Here is a 20,254-nt window from a genome sequence, read left to right as displayed (position 1 = left end):
AAGAGAAACAACATGCAGTTGGGAACCTGGCCTGAAAGAGCTCCAGTTATTCTGTGAAAGAGTTCTGTCACACTGCTCAGAGGAAAGGGAAATCACAATAGGTGCTGTAATGTGCAATCACTGATAGTAATTCATGACACACACCGGGGGATGACTCTGCCACTCATATACAACACGTCACCGCCAGCTGGACACATCATGAACTCATAAAATCCCGTTTTAGTTATTGATTAGCCCACATAAACAGAGCTGCTGCTGTGTCTTTGCATATACATAACCCTGGCAGAGTATAGAAAGACAAAACAGTATAGTGTAGAAAGTGATTTGTCGAATAGGTAAGTGCTAAACCAAACCACAAGTTGGAAGTTCCACTGTGGTAATGCTCAAAAGTGATGAACAAGTCCTGCAAGAGCCATACATTTCTATTTGTCACTGAGTTTATATTGTGCAATTATACAAAAGACCATAAGGGAACCAGAGTGTTGCTTTTTTCTGGGCCGACCTCATAAAATACATCATCCCTGCACTCTATAGTGCAATATATTTAGTTTGCCGTTTTGTAAGCATTATGCATTTCCTCTAACTAATTTGTTCACATAGGCACCAAGGTGTTGTTTGACTCTGTACGCATCAGTGATGATGCAAAACAAAGGTGATTAGACTGATAAATGTCTTTGTCTGGTGTGCCTCCATTTCCTGTTCACTGTAGCTCAAACTACAGAGTTTTATCTGATCTCTTTTTTTGCGAGGTGGTGAATGAATTAATGAGTAAGTGATTCTAGAGAAAGCCAACAGCTCTATCACAGTATAGCTTCACCAATTTATATCCAAGCACTATATTTTTGATACTATTTGATGTGAGATGATGTGTTAGGTCTGCCTGTGCAGAGTTTTAGTATTCAGCTGGACACTAGTCTTTTTATTTCAGTTTCCATAAAATGACTCATTAGCACAGCTATGGTTGGTGACAAGTAATCAATCGTTATAAATGATGCTTTTTCCCCCCATTGTCTATGCCTCTCTCCCTGTGACAAATGTTTGTCACTACATTAATGACAGAGATGATCAACAGCCTGGAGCTTTAACCTCCTCTGGCTCCTCTGGTCAGTAGTCTGGTGAATCTCTAGCCCATGCTGCCACCCAATGAGCAAATGGAGAAAATTCAAACTGACACCATGTGTGTTTTGTGTTTTGAGAAAAGCTGGGAACCTGGTCCGCTCTCAGGTTCCTCACCAAATTTCTCATGTAGTTTTAGTGATGTCAAGCTCACCCTATCACTGAGCCATGAGCTGACACAGTTGAGTAATGTGGTGAACAAGACCACATTACCAACCTGTGCTTGCGTTCGATTGCTGCCTATAGGTACAGCAGAGGCAGGAAGAAGCTGGGGTAGGTAGAGGGGGAATGAGAGAGAGACAGAGGAGGCTTTGCACCAATATTGTTGGTAAAGTAATAGCATTCTTCCCTGATATCACATTCATCTTCAGCTGTTTGACAGCTCCAGAAGAATGAAGATCTTTGCCCTCCCCTACAAACACACATGCATTGTATGTACAAGATATTAGATAATTTATATACAGAACATGATATGGAGGAGAACATTTTTCTTTGTTTCTACAGCAACAATGGGAAGATGACTGGTTGTTCACTGCCTGAAAAGAACTGCATAGTCTTTTTATCTGGAGATCCTTCACAGCCTCTTTAATGTGGCAGTCCATGAATATGAGTGAGCTACAGAGAGGCTTGTCATTTATGTATGTCATAAGTTTTAAAAGACAATATGTTAACATTTAATGCTGATTCTGTTGGTTTTTGACCCAGAGAAGGAGAGTGAAGAACTTAGCCCATTAACTTTTTATGTTTTTCTTCCTCTTTGAACTATCTCATAAAGACATGTCATAAAAAATTATAGTCAGGTATGTCAGGGAAAGAAATTACAGTGAGATGGTGAAGGGTGCCAAACTGTTAGTGCTGCTTAGCTGTAACTTATCCAGGTGCTATAAAGTTGAGCAGTTTGGTGCAAGAGTATCATGTATGTTTTTCTTTCCTAAAATACACTGTATATTCAAACTTTAATTTCAGAAATTAATTCAAAAAATGCAAATATCACAGAGCTGTTGACTCAACGGCAGCCACTGCAATGCTTTTTTTTAATATAGCGATGTCTCTCTTCTCTGTTTGCCCACTGCACAGTATTAACATACGGTAAGAGGACTCAATAACAGGATCCCTTCGCAACAAAATGAACTGAAGGACTTAAAAAAGGAAAGCTACTAAATTGACTTTGAGGCTTCACTATTCATGGCAGAGACATGTGTGTTGCAGTTCCATCTGTTTACCATTAGATGTTACTATAGTGTTACTATAGTGTCCATATGGGTGTCTTTAGTCTCCATATGGATTTCTTGACCTTGAAAACATCACCTACGACTAAAGTGTGAATCTTGGTTAGTTCAAGTGCAACTCACTATAACATGTTACTCATTTACTGAGTAACAGAAATCTCAAACTCACATTACTGAATGTTCCTTGATACTGAATGTTCCTTGATACAAGGTCCATCTGTCTGGTAAATTTCATGGAAATGTAATCATGTTTTTGGGATATTCTGGTTAAAGAAAGACAGACAAATAGACACACAGACAGGTGGACAGGCGTGTATTAGTTCCAGGGGCGGCAGAGTAGAGAGGAGAGAGGAAGAGAGTTGCAATATCTGCACTCTGAGCAGCAGACTGATGATGAAGTATTTAGTGGGGTTTACATAATATGACCATGTTCAGCATGTTGCATTTACGCAGATGATGATTTGACTGATGGTCTAAAAATAATACATTCAGATGAATAACTTAGTTTATTAAAATGCACTGACTACACTGACTATGTGTAGTTTCCTAGTTTGCCATAATAAAGGTGGCTCACAGCTAGCCAAAGACAGAGAGGGGAGCAGAATCATGGGTAGTTTAATTTAACCTATCTCAGGTTCTCAGACCCGTAAATAATTGCTGCATTGTTTTTTAAATAGCTCTGGGTGTGTTTGCTGGATCACAAATGCGCATGTTCATGGATGGGGTATTAAGTAATGAGGTCACACAAAATATTTTTCGGTTTGCAAGTAAATTAGTTCACAGCTGGTGTTCCAGTGCTGCAGACTGAAGGAAAACATTACACAAAATAACATACTTCAAGCCACCTAGCCACTGCATGGGGCTAGACATGAATTATTAATATAATTCCAAGCAAAACTGAAATATTAGGTGTATCCAAAGCACTGACGTGAAGATTCATCTTTTTGTGGTATTTGTTGTAATCATGTTTTTTCCTTCTTTTTTTTCTTAAAGGAATATTTATCTGTAGTACTAGTGAGAACAGAGGTAATAAGGATTGCTTGGAATGTATGTTTTGTAAAAATAAATGTATATTAAAGGGGAATTGCCGTTTTTTTTTTTTAACAATCTGGACCTTATTTCTAGCATAAATTAGGATAATTTTTCTACCCAGATAACTTTGGTGTCATTACGAGTCGTTCCGACGAAATTAGATCCAGACGAGAGCAGCGTATATCCATATATGCGAGTCTATTGGGCACCGGAATGCAGCCTCTAAATAACACATTATCTGCTGCGAAGCTCATTCATTTCACCAATATTTTGTTATGATAAGGCTAGTGCTAGTCCCCTCTGAGTCCGAGCTGACCTGTTACCAACATCCGGGCTCTGTAGGTTGACCTATTAACCTCTGACCTGGATGATGTCATCTCCGACCGCTGCCCGGCTCATTCTGATAATAATCATTCCGCTTCGGCATTCAGGTCCATTTTTAGCGCAACCGGAAAGCCGGAGCTTTAGTAAGTCCAGATTGCGGAGAGGAAACCTGTGGAAGCTGAACTTCGTCTAGCTGCTCATTTTGTTCGGACAAGTCGGAAACACGCAGAAACGAACCATAGTATTAGCGGTAGCTGCGCGGCGTTCAGAGATGATATCATCCAGATCAGAGGTTAGTAGGTCAACCTACAGACCCTGGATGTTAATAACAGGTAACCCCGGACTCAGAGGGGAATAGCACTAGCGTATCATATCAAAATATTGGTGAAATGAACGAGTTTCGCAGCAGATAATGTGTTATTTAGAGGCTGCATTCCGGTGCCCAATAGACTCGTATTTTATGCTAGAAACAAGGTCCAGATTGTAAAGAACTGCAATTCCCCTTTAACTTTGTTTTACACTCAGTGGTGTTCAACTTTTTACTCAAATTAAAAGCTCTACATCTCATCAATTTCCTGTTCTCATGCTCCTGGAGTACATAGAATGTATCAACAAAAACAACATATGCAAATTGATTCGCTAATGAGGCTCCAAAACAAACTCAATTGAGCATCCAGACAAAGCAAGGACAAAACTAATTCATCACACCCTGTTCTGGTGACACAAGAAATGAGAAAGCGACAGAAGAAATGAGCTTAGTATTGCCTGTAAGACTGATCCTCATCCCTTTCCATAGCCTCATTCCCCTACACAGCTCTATGAAGACTATAAATCCTTCAGATTATGGGAAAATGACATTTGGATGTTACAGCCTGCCACTGTAATAGATGAAGCAGCTGTGAGTCGCTGGGTAACAAAGTGAATTACCATCATTTTTTTTTGGTTTGGTGACAAAGCATTGTGTCCTTGGTACACTGGTTTGACAGTGAATCTAACTCCTGGATGAAAGTTCACTACTGCAGCAGTGGTTGGTCTGAAGTTGGCGTAGGCTCCTTTAATCTACTAAATACTCAAAATTTTGTCCAGTTGTGAGAACCAAACCCCTCAGACAAGAAAGGCAGCTTACTGTATGGTTTGAACAAATTGACATCAAACTACTCAATAGTTGGCTTTTGAAGGATTTCAGCTCCCTCAGTCTCTTTTGAAAGCTTTTGGCAACAATCATCCAGTTCCTTTCAACAAGCGAGTGTATTAAGTATTTTTTTTCTATGAAATGATAAACTGTGTGCAGCTAAAATCTGCAGACAGTGACAATCTGTTGTCTCCACAACACTGTGAGTATATTCTTTTATAAACCGTGAAGTCATAGGAGTGAAAATCACACTTCCAGAGGCGCGATACTGCTCCATGTGTCATAGCTGTGAGACTGAGAAATGCACGAGTTTTACAGTCACTGGACTTCAGGTTCAGGAACTGTTGTTCTGTATGTGGATTGTGATCAGAAACCACTTTGCATACATGAATAAACAAGAACCTTTGATTATCGTCATGGAAACAGAACAAGAAAATTATTCATGAGTACTATGACTTTCAACAATAGATGTATTGAAGATGATGTTCTGTTGGATTTAGGCTATTTTTAACATCTTCTTCAATCCCTCTTTGTGGAAGAGCAGGGTGACTGAGGGGAGTGGTGATTTATACCTTGAGAAGGAGATTTGAACGGTCAAATAACTCACTCAGAGAAGACTCAAGGGAAGGGCACTGACAGTCTGAGATTCAGGGACTATAAAGAGTGACCAGATAATTAAAGTCAGCTGGCAGACAGAAGCTGGGGCTATTTCTGTTGCCAGAAAAAATAGATCTTTAATTGTTGGGGATTGGAGGCTGACTCAGTGAGTGTCCATACAGTGTGGTACCCAGGGCTGCTGCCTCAGCACAGATAATGAGCCTCAAATGCTTCAAGTATGTCTATAGCCTCCAGAGCTTTCCCCTCATCAAATGATGGAGCACATAATCTTAAGAGACTGAAAGGCCCCGATTGTTATGACAGTGTCATTTTACAATAAAGGCAAGTTACATAACAGTGCTGCTGTTTGCTTACAGTGTTGTAGTGATTGAGATGGCTGAATAAACAGGGGGATCTTTCTGATGGCCACTTACAGTACAGGCCCATTGCATATACATAGAAGATACAAACTTGATATGTGGGGGCAACATTTTCCTACCAAAATATTTTGTAAAATTATGTTTTTGATGTTTGCTTATCATCACGCATATTAATATTTGGCTGTTATATTCAAATTTGAAAGACAATCAAATCAGCTACAGAGGTGACAGGTGATGATGCAGAAATGAATGGTAACCAATCTGGTGAGTATGTTGCTTGAGATTTTCTTCTGTAGCCTTTGGTTATGTCCCATGATCTGCCTCAGCAGATGTGGTCAATTTATGAGACACTATGTGGTGATGAAACTTTCATTTTTCTGACCCTTAAGGATGACTTGTCTATGTTGGTATTTTAACTGTGAAACCTGATTTGAATCACATTTTTGTTTGATTTGAACCATTAAGCCTCAACTTTCGAGCCACCGTCGAAAAGAAGTCATTATAGTGCTTTGATTAAATGAAAAATTGGCCATCGACATTCCCCAACAGCTGTGCAAACTCCATCTGCTGATGAAGATCATGGGACACATTCAAAAGCTCGAGTACTGCTCTCAAATGGACCTTGTGGTGAGACAATTTTCTCAGCTCCTACTTCCAAATTCAAGACACTCAAATCGTCTGTCACCATCTGCTTTGATTACCTGGAATGAAAGACTCATGTCACAGCAACTCAAATAGAGTGTGAAAACTACACGAAAATTGCCAGCCTGTTGCGTAATCAGCAGGCTCTAGGTTCACCTCTCATAAAATAGTATGTAATTACCCAAGCCCTTACATAACCTTCTCTCTGCAGCTTGGACCTTAGCTGTGTTGCTATGGAGAAAATGTTGCATTGTCTAATTTTGTGGTGTAATTTCAGGAGGTTCAGTGTTTACCGTGTTAGGGCTATTTGCTTTGTATTGTAGATCATCTCATTTGAGATAATGGAGAAGAAAGTAAATGAGTTAAGCAAAAGCTGAAATAATATGTACATCAATGTTTTACAAAATGAAAAGCATTTGGAGCTACAGTTAAATCAGTGCCTCATCAACTGAATCACGTTTATAAAGGAATCTTTTTTTTTCTTCTCTCAGTGTGCCACATTTATGGAGAGAGCAAGAATGCTATTTCGGGCTGGGGTTTGACATCTGTCATGATGTTGTTATCTATGAACAAGTGACATGTGATTAAGCATCTGTAGTTAGCTGTGAATAGTCTTCTGGAAACAGCTAGGACTAGGTAATTATTGTTGAAGAAACGGGAACCTTTCCAGCTGAAGCTGAAGAAAATTGTTGCCGTCTCTGAGGACAACAGCATCAACTGCTCATTAGTAGTTAATGGAGAAAGGTTTTACTTTTTGACAGTAATGGATACTTTCAATATTGCTCAATTTCCACTGAATCAATATGCAGTCCTGTTCTTGGACAATACAGCCCTAATGTGTTAAATTAAACAACCTGCCTGGCTACACTTAGCACATAAATTCTCCAATGAGATATTGACTTATGAGCCAAAAAACATGCAGCAAGTCAATACTTTGTAGACTTTGCATTACCTTTTCCATAACAACACTGTGCACATGGAATACCTTGGGGCACAGCAGAGAAAAAACATTTTAATGAGTCAACAGAGGTCACAGTCCCAGGTTTCAGGAAACTGGGGTTTCCCACAATTTCACTTGAGTAAATCTTACTCATACATCCTTTGGTGTGTCATCTAGAAGTCAGACCTCGTAATATGAAATTCATTTTGTCACAATCACCCTCTGCTTGCCCTCCACTAAGTGCATAACTGCAAAAAGCGTCTTACAATTTAGGTGAATAGAAGAGAAATGAGTGGAAGACTGGTGGAGGAGTGAAAAGGTTTTTTTTAAATGCTGTAGGAGAGAGATCTTACATATTTGTTTCTAAACCAATTACACGCTGCTATAGAGCCACCTTGACAAAAAACAAAAAGTCAGAATTACAGACTGTGACGATCAACGACAGCTTGACAGATGGAGGCATGCTGGTGTCAGTACAACGTCGTGATGATTAAATTATTTGACAAAAGAAAGGCATTTTATCAGCTCTACTTAGCATCAGCACCACTGAACACGGTCTCTGTCCACATAAATCTGCCCCTCAGTTAGCCCTGCTGTATTGTAGTTTAACAGTCGGAACAAAGAAATAAATAAGGTTTTAACAGAGACTGCTTAATAGGAATCACAGGCATAATGAAAAACTGCCTGAATCACTGACAGTTTTTACAGTTTTAAAGTGACACTCTAAAAGCTCATCCTTCATCGCTATAAGAGGCTTTTGTTTGTTCCTTAGTGGAAAGCCAAGCTGTAACCGGTGGATTCAATAGATAAAGACCTTCAGAGCAGAAAAATGTATTAAAATATCAAAAGTGACCTCTCACACCAGTAACACAACACTGTGGAAGACATACAAGGCGCTTGTGTGTACAGTATTGCATGACTGTAAAAAGAAATCTAGAAATTACCATAGAAAAAAAACATGACGCCTACTTCATCTCAGTCTGTGTGTCGTCTGTCTGACCCACTCTGTACATACTGTACTGCAGGGCTCAGTTTCTGTTTGATTGTGTGGAGAATCCGTTTCTAAATGTGTCACAGTCTTTGTAAATTACAAAGTTAAGTCTTTTCTCTTAATCAGATGGAAAAGTCATTTCTCTGGCTTCCCAGAGAACGAAAGTGGGAAATTCATTTGCGCAATTAACCAGGCAGTTTCCACATAAAAGGCTTCTCCTCCTATGGAAGTTATAATAACAACCTGATGCATGAACTTAATTTGGCTATACAAATCAGTCAGCACAAGAAATGCCCCAAAAGGCAGAATAAAAATGAAATGAACTTTACTTTGATCTCAAGGAGGAACATGTGCTGTTTTTTTTCTTTTGAATATAGAAATCTATCCAGAAGGTATATAATTACATAGAAAACCAAAATTACTGCTGATCATGTTACTCATTGAAATAATCACACAAGGTACTGTTCTTAACATATTACATTATACTGCATTGTACATTCTTGCACATTTTCTTGTATAATTATCATTTGCATTATTCAGTGGTTGACATTCTGTGTTGCATATGAGAACATTCTTTGCCCTTTCAAGCGGGTATCAAACATATTGACTACTACACAACTCAACTGTGAACATAATGTAGGGTATTGTACTGCTTTCACACCACATATACAATGTGGTAAAAAAAAACAAAAAAAATGTTTTTGTTACTGAAAATACATTCATGTGAAAAAGACTAGTGAATCATAGTTTTGCAGTCATTTACTTTTTCATTATTGTTTGCAGGAACACAGCACTTTGTGAGTGTCAAGAGCACTGCTACAGTGTTTTCACATATTCAGGATGGAAACATTATCAACAGGCCAGGTGCTGCTGCACTTGAATGTGGTGAAAGCATAAAAAGAGTAGTCACTCAAAGTAGCTTGATCACAATGCAAAAGAGCTGAAATGCAGGTTCAAAAACAAACAAACCCAAGTGACCCCTCACTATCCTGTTGTGCACCATGTTAAAGCTCACTCTAATTGGGTATACTGATGAAGCATGAGATATATCAAGGTGCCAGAAATTCACAAGGGACATATGGAATGTGCTGGGTCTCATTAAAAATTCTGTAAAATGAACGGAGACAAAACTTTTATTACGTTTCTGCTGTAGCTGAGATGTAAAGTACTGGAGTTTCTGTCACATTCATTAGATTTGCTTGGTAGCCAAGTGTACCAGAGCTGGGTGTTTCTTTTTAATGAACAGCCAATCCGGGGATGGTTTCACTCCATTTGCGATAAATGTGACAGCCTGGGGTCTGGTTCAGCTGTCTTGGTGTCTGAGTCCTGCTTGTGGTTTTGACCGTCTTGCAGGTAACTGCTGGAGCAGGGATGTGCCTCCAAGGCAAGCTCTGTGTAAAAGCTCTTTAAAGTTCTCTCTCACTCTGTGTGATGCATTCGTGTTTCAGTTCTGCTCTCAAACATCCTCACTCCCATTATCTCCTAAAAGCTGGGCATGACCTACACTGAGCCGAAGCAAAAAGTTACCCTTTTATTTAGTCTGGTGAGCCCATGAAGGAGCAGGAGATGGAAAAAAGGAGAGGAGGAGAGGAAAAAAAACAAGGGTCATCAGTGGTCAGCCAAGAAAAGAGGACAATGACTCATTTTTCTACACACGTCAAACAAAGAGGCAGGTTGGTCACACAGGACATAAGGGAAAAATAAATCTGCTCGAGTGGTATAGAGAAGGTTGTTGTGAGTGATTCTCCTGAGGGATTTGATATCAGCACTGAAGAAGTCGTCCTCGCAGACATAAGCTTTACAGTTTCTCGCGCTCACAATATTTCAGAAGGTTAACTCTGAATGTGACGAGTGGAATATAACAAGACATGCAGACAAAGTGTTGATGGTGATTTAAGTGGTGGTGAAAGCATTAAAAGGTCATCCAATCAAAACAAGGCATCACTGATCTTGGAGTCCTGTCTAAATGTACAACATAACAGATGTGGAAAAAAATAGAAAATAAGAAATAGAAAAGGCTGCAGTTTACAGAGTAATACATGTATTACAATGCCCACGGGTGCATAAAGTCTGCAAACTACCTGTCTTCTCATTTATTTTGGAATGATTTGTCATTACTTACAATTGGATTTTGGACATAATTCAGGTACCCTGTGATTGATCACTGCTCCATGGTTGTGTTTTTCCTGCCAATTCCTTATTCTACCTAGTATAATCTTTCTTTAACAGCGGCCATTTGAATCAATCAGAATCTGAATCATTTGTAAGTTTTTTCTGTTGTTGAAACAAGTGGTTCCTTGCCAGGTGTGGGTGCTTGTGATTTTTTACTTAAGAGCTTTGTCTATCATCGTGTTTACAAGACAAGAGGATACACGAGGCACCAGTGAGTCACTAAGTCTCGATACAGACAAAAGTTAACACTAGTGTTGCTTTCCACCACTGGAGACAGCTCTTGGCAAGTAGAGGCATGAAGTGTGATGGTTAAGTCACAACATTTCTCTTAGGCCTCTTTTAGTAAGTGAACAGCTGTTGATGTTCATGTCAGTCAACATTACTATAGCAAAACTTTCAATAGCTCATTTAAACAAAATGCTAATAAGCATGATGCATTCATTCAATTCATTTTGTTGGCAGCTCATTCAAGTCGACATTTATTTCACTCACAGCCACAAATGTGAGGAACATAGTGGCGCTTGAGGAAAAGTCAGGAGATCAAGTTAGGATTCGTCCTTTGATGTCAGTATAAAAGTATTTAATCTATCATCCCATCAGTGGTTGTTGGAAAGTGCATGCAGTCTTCCATCCTGCCTCTGGACCTCATCTCGTTCATTCTTTACCTCCTCCAACTCCCTCTCCAGTCTGAATCACTGTTCTTATCAACTGGCACTTAAATTTTCCATTATGAACCTGCCATTAATTATGTTCGATTCTACTCTCTGTAGAGGCTGCACAGGAAATATCTTCCAAATCTGTCGGGGCATCTAAATCTGGCCTTCAGCGAGCCACATGTCTGCTCCACCACTGATGTGCTGTGCTGTGTTTATGGGCCTCACAGTGCCACTCCTCTGCCCTATTGTGAGATGCCAGTTGCCCAAAGGTTATCTGCAAAGTGGTAAACAGTTTAATTTTCTATTATGGCAAATGTCCACTGCCCACACACACCATTTGTAATCTTAATGTACACAATACATGCAAATTACTGCTGTTTAATGAGCTCCAGTTCTTGTAGATAACTGCTGCCTGCAGTCAGTAAAAAACAAAAACAACAAGAAAACTTCTGCTACACAAGCATCATGACAGCTGCTAATTATAGCATGTGTTACTCCCACCCCCTAGTTTTTGTTTTTGTCTCATCCTCTCTCTAGTGTGACTCGTAGGAAGTTAGTTTTGCTCGCTAGTTGTTAATTTCCCAGAGGTAAAGTAAACAAGTTTTGTTGCATTGGCTAAACGATCATTGGATGTTATCATTTCTGTTTGACTACATAAAAAACTAAACTGTAAAGAGCACTAAACTGGAACTAACATGTTTTATTACAACCAGGATTCACTGGACCTTCAATATCAACCTTTTTTCGATTGGGCTAAATCTTAAGTGGCAGCCTTTCATTTTTTGTTTTTACTCTTAGCAAGCTCTAAGAACATGCACTAGCCAAGGGGAGCTGAATGTCATTTTCTTCTTCATTCCTCTAGTTCATGTAACTAGTTCCTCAAGCAAAAAAGAACTGTTTTGATGTAAGATACAAAAAGTACTTAAAATTAGGGTACAGATTCTTCAATCACATCTGATCTGATGCGGAATATAATTCTCTCTCCTAGATAGAAGTGTTACGAAATCTTCTATCTTCTCTCACCATCTCGAGAGATTAAACTGGAAACCACAGCGTCCTTGGGCTGCTTTTCACAGCACTCACTCAACATCACTACGCTGCCACATGAAAGCCGCTGCTACAAAAAGACAGAGCACTGGTATCAAATGCCTCGGAACAGAGAATAAACACAACTAGCCTTTGTTACTTTTAATGTCAACACTGAGTAATAACGTCTCTTATTAATACTGATGATGCGATAAAGCGTCAGTGCTGTACAGTATCAAAACAAGTTTTATCCATGAAATAGCTGAACTAAGCATGAAAAATGTGAACTGAGACATTTATGAAAAATTAACATGACAAAAATGACTAAAAGCACACACAGTAGTCTTTAAGGAATCAGCATTTAAGTAAGTCAGTGAATTGTATGAAGGCAGCTCTTAATTAAATAGTGGACCATATAAAACTCAGCATGTCTTCCCGCAAACAGAGTCAATCTGGCTTAATGTAACACCTGCTAATACCAGTCAAACATGCCAACTATGCTAACCCCTCAGAGCTTTTGATTTTCATTAGCAACTGAGGAGGTGATTAGTCAGGGAATGCCAATAAAGAGTGTTTACTAGGACAAGGATTACATGGGAATACAGTTTCAACACAGGCCACTTGAGTGTTTTCCTTTATTAAATCAATACTACGGCTCTTGCTGTGAAGAAAAAGGCTCACGTGCAGAGCACCAATATATTGTACACCCAAAGTTTGACCACACAGAAATATTGTGTTCAAGTTTTATAAACATTAATTCAGAAAAGTACAGAATATCTACGACCTTGAGGTATTGTCGAGTCCAGGATTAACATTTTTTTCCTCCCGTTTAGTTCTGTGACTTTAAATTTTGTTTTGAATTCTACTCATAACAAACTAAAATAAAATCGAGAATAAATGGAGAAAAAAAAAGCTAATACCAAACTTATATTTCACGACATCACTGTCATTTCTGATTAGTTCAGCAGAGCCCTTTAATAGTATTGCTCCACCCAGAGCAAAAGGTCAACCTCTGACTGTAATGTATTAGCTCAAACCCCTGACCTCATTCAAAACATTCATTTATGTCACAGCCACATTCTCATACATCTGTCAATTAGGCTAGAATTGGTTCATCTACAGCACTGCGGGGACTACAAATCACCTGCTTTGTCACTTTGTCTGAGAGACAGGAAGCCAGAGCATCTTTAATCTATAGATAATGGTGTGGGTTTCAGCATGGGCAGCGGAGAGGCAAGAGAGTGACCCTGGGAATGCAATGGGGAGGGAATCCAACATCAATCTTCATTCTGAGCAGGGTCAATGAACGCTAAAAATAAACACATTAAACTGACAAGGACAAGATGGCACACGTTGAACTATGCACCTGCAGACACCTCTTCACAAAGGGGAAGGTACATGTTAAGACCAACTATGCATTGGTTGATCCTCTATTGTAATATGCTGAGTAAGGCGATGGACAGAGGAGCTCCAAAATCATATTCACAATCAGCATAAAGATTCAAATGTATAGGTCTGCAAAATTTGCATCAAAGCAGTGTCGTCATATACAGTGTATAGCATGGACTGCAGAGCTTTCTGCAATTCATGCTATGTCTGCTAAATATTTAATTAGCTCAAAGTATAGCATGTCTTGTGCACATGGATTCAGACGGTCTTGGTGCTGTATCAATCCGATAGCTCTACAATAATCTGGGATGTATCAGTGAGGTAGAAAAACAGGATTATTACAAGACTGTTTCTGTTCTTGCAATGTAGATGTTGTATTATTATGAATTATTTGGTACACGCTTTTGATAAATATTCAAATCCAGTCTGGTAAGGGGAGAAAAAACCTTTGAAGGGCAGTGATGTATTCATATTCAGAGATGTGTTGAATTCATATCAAACAATATTCAAAATATGACAAATGGACACACACAAAGGCCGGAAAAAATCAATTCTTCATGAAAGGGATTTAACCTCGTAGTACAGTTATTAAAATTCCTTTTCGAACACTGCTACAGTAAAATGGTGTGGGCAGAATAGGATGTAATCAACCTGTTCATCGGTACAGATATGGTCACCATGCCCCTGTTCCTTGAATTCAACTCAGAAGTACTAGTCTTCTTTGTTCATGACATCTATTGTCATGAATTTTGAAACCTTCATATTTCAGATACTGTACTTGTGTGACATTGTTTTCGTCTTTCACAAGGACACAATGGCTGTCTGACATGAAATACTAATAGGGAGGCAACCTGTGTGTGTGTGAACTCACTGTACTTTTGTGTTACTTGAAGTGATCATCTGAGTGTACTATAGTTGTGCAGGTTTGTATGGATACATGAATCAAAAATACTACTTGACTCTATAAAAAATGCATTTACAGCCCTTATGCATATATGCATGAAAAAGTTCCATATATTAAAATATTTTATCAAAAGTTAGTTAAGAGTAAAATGAACAGTGAGCGACTGTGTAGCAAAAGCAAATAAAAGGACACCACCAACACGTGTGTGGTAAATTTTCAATAAATAAATATTTTAAAAATGTTTTATAGTGTCACACTGTTGTCTTATGTCACTTGTTACGTACAATCAGTTTTCTGTTGTGAGAATTCCTCTGAACATCAACCTCATGCTGAGAGCAGCAGTTAGAGGACAGGAGACAGACTGTGTGTGTGCGTGCACGTGTGTACGTATGCGTGTGAGATAAAGAGGGCTGTTGAGAGTGAAGGTGAGTGAATTATTACACAGAGACAAGCATGGCTAGTGAGCTATTGTTTCTGATGCAGACTTCCCTACATTCAAAAATCTCAGGTTGTCACTAGATATCACAGAGATTGTCTTCTATTTTTCTAAGGAAATTAAACAATACATTTCCAACAGTGTTGGCTGCTTGAGAGAAGCTAGCACATTGTGTTGAGAGTATGGGTGTTAAAAGAAAGGCTGGCGAGTGGCCAACAAGTCATCTGATGTTAATCCTGAAGTAGAAAGAGTCCACAAGTAGAACTCATTCACAGTATCTCTGGTCAGAAGTACTTTCTGAAGTTGATGTTTCATGTCTGGATTGTACTTTAACAATTACTTATATGTACTGTATAGATATTGCTATTTGTCATTTTATCTGGATATGACTAAGTCTAATGCACTTGTAAAATGTTTTCTCAATTATCCAAAAATGTTGTAATATTTCCACTATATCTAAAGACACAAAAGTCAATAAAGACATTTCTAAAAAAAAGGGGGACATGCACTAATTTCACTCTATTCTGCAACAACAACCACACAAATCCCAAACTCTACAAGCATCACACCACAAATACTGAAAACTACAACGGTAGAAGGGAACTGTCTGTTATTTCCAACATACAGTACAGTAGCAGCTCCTTCTGTTGGAACTCGTGTCACCGTGATTTGTAAGTCTGCTGCAGCCAGTCAAGGTGCAGGGACCAGCACCACCGGTTTTATTTACGGAGGATGGGTAATTAAAAAAAAGTGCAGGTGGGTGCAGACTCAGGAGAAAAAAGTGCTGGCAGCAGGCAGCTGTCCCGACCACCACCTATAGACCTCAGGTTACCCAGGCATACAGCTATGAAGGTCAGTCAATATACTGTACACCTCTGTCACATAACCAAAAAGCACTATGGATAAAAACAGCAGGTAAACAGTTACACCAACTAAGCCATGTTAGATAAGTCCACTATGCTGATGAGGTGGTGATTGAGCTACAGTACTTCCTGTCCTCTCATGTGAAGTCAAATTTCAGACATACTTGCATGCACACTGAACAGCCACACTCATTTTGCACGTTCATTCAAGCACATTCAAGCACACAGTGCAGCAGAAAGCATGTGTGAGCACGCAGTTTTTTCTTTTTTTTTTGTTGTTGCTTAAAGCAGAGAGGAGATGGCATACGTTACCTCAGTGAGTGGAGCGGGGACTGATCGCTGGGTGAGAGTCAAAGATCATTCTGCCAGTGCCATCTGTCAAGCAGGCTGGGTACAAAGGAAGTAGGAGCAAGTGTTCCTTTCCCTCCTTCCTGTGCGCCTCTCTCTTGCTTCACAACAAAGTCCAGTGTTACATTAGAAGAGGGAGCCGTACTCTACAAGCGAGGGAATCCTCTGTCAGACTGGAGCCAATCTGAAGCCAGTTAAAATCCCCCATGAGAAGATGGAAGGACGCACCTCCCTTTTCCTGGGGAATCGCGACTTGCTTTTGCACTATCTGCACAAAGCCCTCTCTCTCTCTCCCTCAGTCCCTCTCTCTGTGTGGGTTCCTCTGTCTCCTTCTCTGCTCTCTTTCTCTCGCCTTCCTGATCCTGCTCCACTCGTAGACTTGCTCGCTCACTCACTCTGGCATGCAGTCGTATCCACCGTGGCTCAGGCACCCACAGACACACACACACTGTGCTGTACACACAAACAAATGCAAATACCACAGAAAAAAAACACACCTCCTCTCAGCTTCATCAAGGATCATTTCTGTCCAGGGTTACTTTTTGCTGTCATACAGTAAAGCATGTACGCTAGCGCTGTCATGTTCTCAAAGACACCACATCATGAGGGTCAGAAAATGTACACTAGGTATACTGTAAGTATTTGGTTCCTACAAATAAACAACACACAATTAAACTGCATTACATCCTTGCTTTGTGGGCAACAAAGAATTAGTCAGTCATTGAACCGGAAAAGTATGTGTGGGGAGATTCAGACACAGTGAAGGAAGCCTCAGCTGTGATGTAAAAAATAGATGTAATGAATAAAATAAGTCTTTCAGAATGAGTCATTGTACAGTAACATCTCACTTGCAAATCCTTTCCCCCCCATGATCACATAAGAAAAGGGGCTTCACTGTATGTGTGTGTGTGTGTGTGTGTGTGTGTGTGTATCTGCGTAAAGCTACCACAGGCGTGATTGGATGCTCCCGAGAGATGTTCTATTTTGAGCCTTCAGCCGTAATGCACAACAGAAGAAAGAGGACAGCAAGGCACTATTATGAGAATCTCCCCTAAAACTACACCCACGCTCCAAACACCACCTCCCCATCTCTCTGTGAAAATCTCCATGCTTTAAGGGGATAACAGCAGGAGGCGAGCAGGGACAGAGTTGCCTAAGAGATATAAATAGTTCTATAGTGACCTGAGCCATTAGCAGGTGGTGGGGAGGCATCCAGCTGCTTGGATTGGAGACCAATCACTTGGGAATTTATCATTATCATTTCTTAAATAAAAATAGCCATTCAATGAATACTGTATGTGGTTTAATTTGTTTGTTAAGTTAATGCATATAAAAGTGTCACAATGTTAAGATGATGAGAAAAAGATAGAGTTGTTGATTCACTCTGTCTGAAGACAAGAGGCATGACAGTGACTGACTTGGTTGGCTTCCTGTGTAAAAAAAAAAAAGACTGATGGGCTGTCAGACAAGTCCAAATGTAGTTACACATTGTTATGGCAACTGCACTAAGTCTGAAACTTAGATTCCTGAGACTGAAATATCTCAGCTGAACATTCTGCATATATATCGCTAAATTGCTTCATGTCTGATGTATCACAGGTGGAATCATGCCCTTTTTACTGATGCTTTATCACAGTGTCTGTGTTGTTATATAAGGAAACGTCGGAGGTGTCAAACAGAAAATTACTGGTGGTGACCTAAAGATATTAATCATTTGCTACCTGTTTGATGGTATGAACATGAAGACGGGACATTTCTCACTGTGAAGGGCACAGGACAGGTTATCTACAAAGAGCTCCAACCAAACACACACACACACACACAATTTAATCCATATCCACATACTGTATACTTGCGTACATGAATACAGAATTACTTTTGAAGTTACTCAGTCTGCAAAGTGATAATAATAAAAAGTATGAGAAAAAAATAAAACATTTAAACAATAATGAGTTAAGGGTTTAAAAAAGCAAGAAAGTAATCGAGCACAGAAGTAAACGATGGAAATGTGCGTAAAAACAGACTGTGAGCTGTAATCAAAAAAGCCTTGAAATTCCTCCAAGAATTATAAAACACAAAGAAGTCATTGTGATTAAAAAGTAAAGAATGGAAGCTGTAATCTCTAGATAAGCTCAAGGTTTAAAAAGTCTGCAAAGAGATGGAAGTCACCTGCCTGTAGTCTCACTGCCAACAAGCAGCTGGAGACACGCACAAAAGAGCAACATTTTCAGATGCTTTTGCTCAACAGTAAAGAATAAGAGAAGAAAAAGGGATGGATTGATACGAAAAAAAAAAGTCCAGTTTTATCTGTTGAAATTGAGTGCCGATGTTATGTACTACAGTATGTAGGCTCAGTGCTCCTGCAGGTGCTTTTTGCTGTTGAAACTTATTATACTATAGCTTCATCTTCACTTCATTCAAATTCTTTAGGCTTCATTCCATTGATACATTTACAATACTTTCAGTATTTGTCAAAGCACCTTTCCAACCAAGCTAGTAAATGGGAATGGCAACCTCAGACTGACCATTAGATGTGCAGCCATTGTAAAAAAAATGATGTGAAAAATTCACATAATTAAAGCCAGCTGAGCACAACACATAAGGTCAGGGAAAAATATGAACTCTTAACTAGTGCTTAATTAAACTGAATTATTAACATGTTGCTACTGTACTGTACTGTACTGTACTGTACTGTATTGTACTGTACTGTAAGCCTCATTATAATTAATTGGAGCGATTTGGTTCACAGTTAATAATGTGCTCTTTAATGTTAGAACTGTTATTATAGAGGTGTGGATAATGTATTTACTATTGAGTGCCTTTAGCTCATAAAATAGCATTACATTTGTAAAACTAATTAGAAATCAGGGCATTAAAACATGCTAAATGCAGAGAACAAACAAGTATGATGCACTTTAATATCTGGATGGAAAAGCCTGAAGTAGTAATAAATAAATATATTACATAATTAAATTTATATGATTGCACAGTGCAGTTCTAATTGTTTTGTTACTGCCTCCAACTGCAAAACACACAGCAAATTAGTCTGTAGAGATTTGTGGGGATATTGTGTGGAGCATCTCAGAATGATTTCATCAAGAGGAAATGAGATATCTTGAAAATCAATTAGAAGTATTACCCTAAAATCTTTTTTTTGTAAATTCTACAAATGACTCCTACAAACCTAAATATGCTAGTACAGTAGAGACAAATTAAGTTTCTTCTGCAGTGTTTGGTAAAAAAAAAGGACAGCAAGCTAATGTTGAGGTCAGAATCACCTGTACAGCACAGGTAAATCTTTCACAAAGGATCACGAGTGAACTATCATCTACTACACCTATAATAATGGCCCTGCTGTCTTTGTCGCTTTTATCTATCATTTTTCCTGCAAGCCGTTGTCTGGGCTCCTACTTCGGTGTAGATGGAAAGACGTGTTACAGTATCATGCCAACCTGACCACCAAAACAAATGTCATCTTGACCCAGCCTATTTGTACAACAGATGCCTCTCCCTCCTCTGTTTGATTTGAAAAATACAGCACTTTAAAACGCCCCTATCTTTGCACCATCTGTCTGCAATCATCGGTTATGCTGATTAAAAAAAATGTCAGTTTGAAGCAGAAGTTATCCAATTTAGAAGTCACCATGGATAATCAGTGTTACCAAGGAACAGTTGAGAGGGGAACAAGACAGAGGCTGTTAAAATTCCCATGGTGTCTAAATTGTGAATAGACATATTTTACTTCAAACAACAGAAACACATATACCAGTATCAGGATTAGCTTTTGCTTGAGGTCTTCTACTTATTGCACATTCGCCCACTGTTGCCTTTATTTCTAAATGTCACCTCATGCGTGGATAGAAGCCTGACAGAAATGATGCATGGTGCCTTTACAGCACGACTGGTGTTCAAAAACTCTACTAGGAGACTATAAGACTCTCATGTGATCCCTTGACATCGATCATGTAACATGGGGAGCAACTGAGATACTGCTATGATGAACTGATGATATTGTATGATACCTTTCAGGGAGATGGGGGTGGTATAATCTCAGCTGCATGTATTATTTATTATTGT

The 20,254-nt window shown here is 39.2% G+C and overlaps 1 protein-coding gene across 1 annotated transcript in view; it reads right to left on the bottom strand.

Annotated features, from left to right (window-relative positions):
• The window catches only part of gramd1bb (GRAM domain containing 1Bb), a 97,764-nt gene extending 81,412 nt beyond the window's left edge, over nt 1-16,352 (bottom strand). The window contains exon 1 of the mRNA XM_085795166.1: nt 16,142-16,352. The gene's annotated coding sequence lies outside the window, so the exon portion shown is untranslated. The remainder of the gene's footprint in view (nt 1-16,141) is intronic.
• Nucleotides 16,353-20,254: the final 3,902 nt, after the last annotated feature.

Source organism: Trachurus japonicus, chromosome 13 (genome assembly GCF_045865225.1).
Source record: "Trachurus japonicus isolate A0001 chromosome 13, Traja_1.0".
NCBI lineage: Eukaryota > Metazoa > Chordata > Actinopteri > Carangiformes > Carangidae > Trachurus > Trachurus japonicus.
Note: the sequence above shows the minus strand (reverse complement) of the source record. Positions and strands in the feature narration are given on the sequence as shown.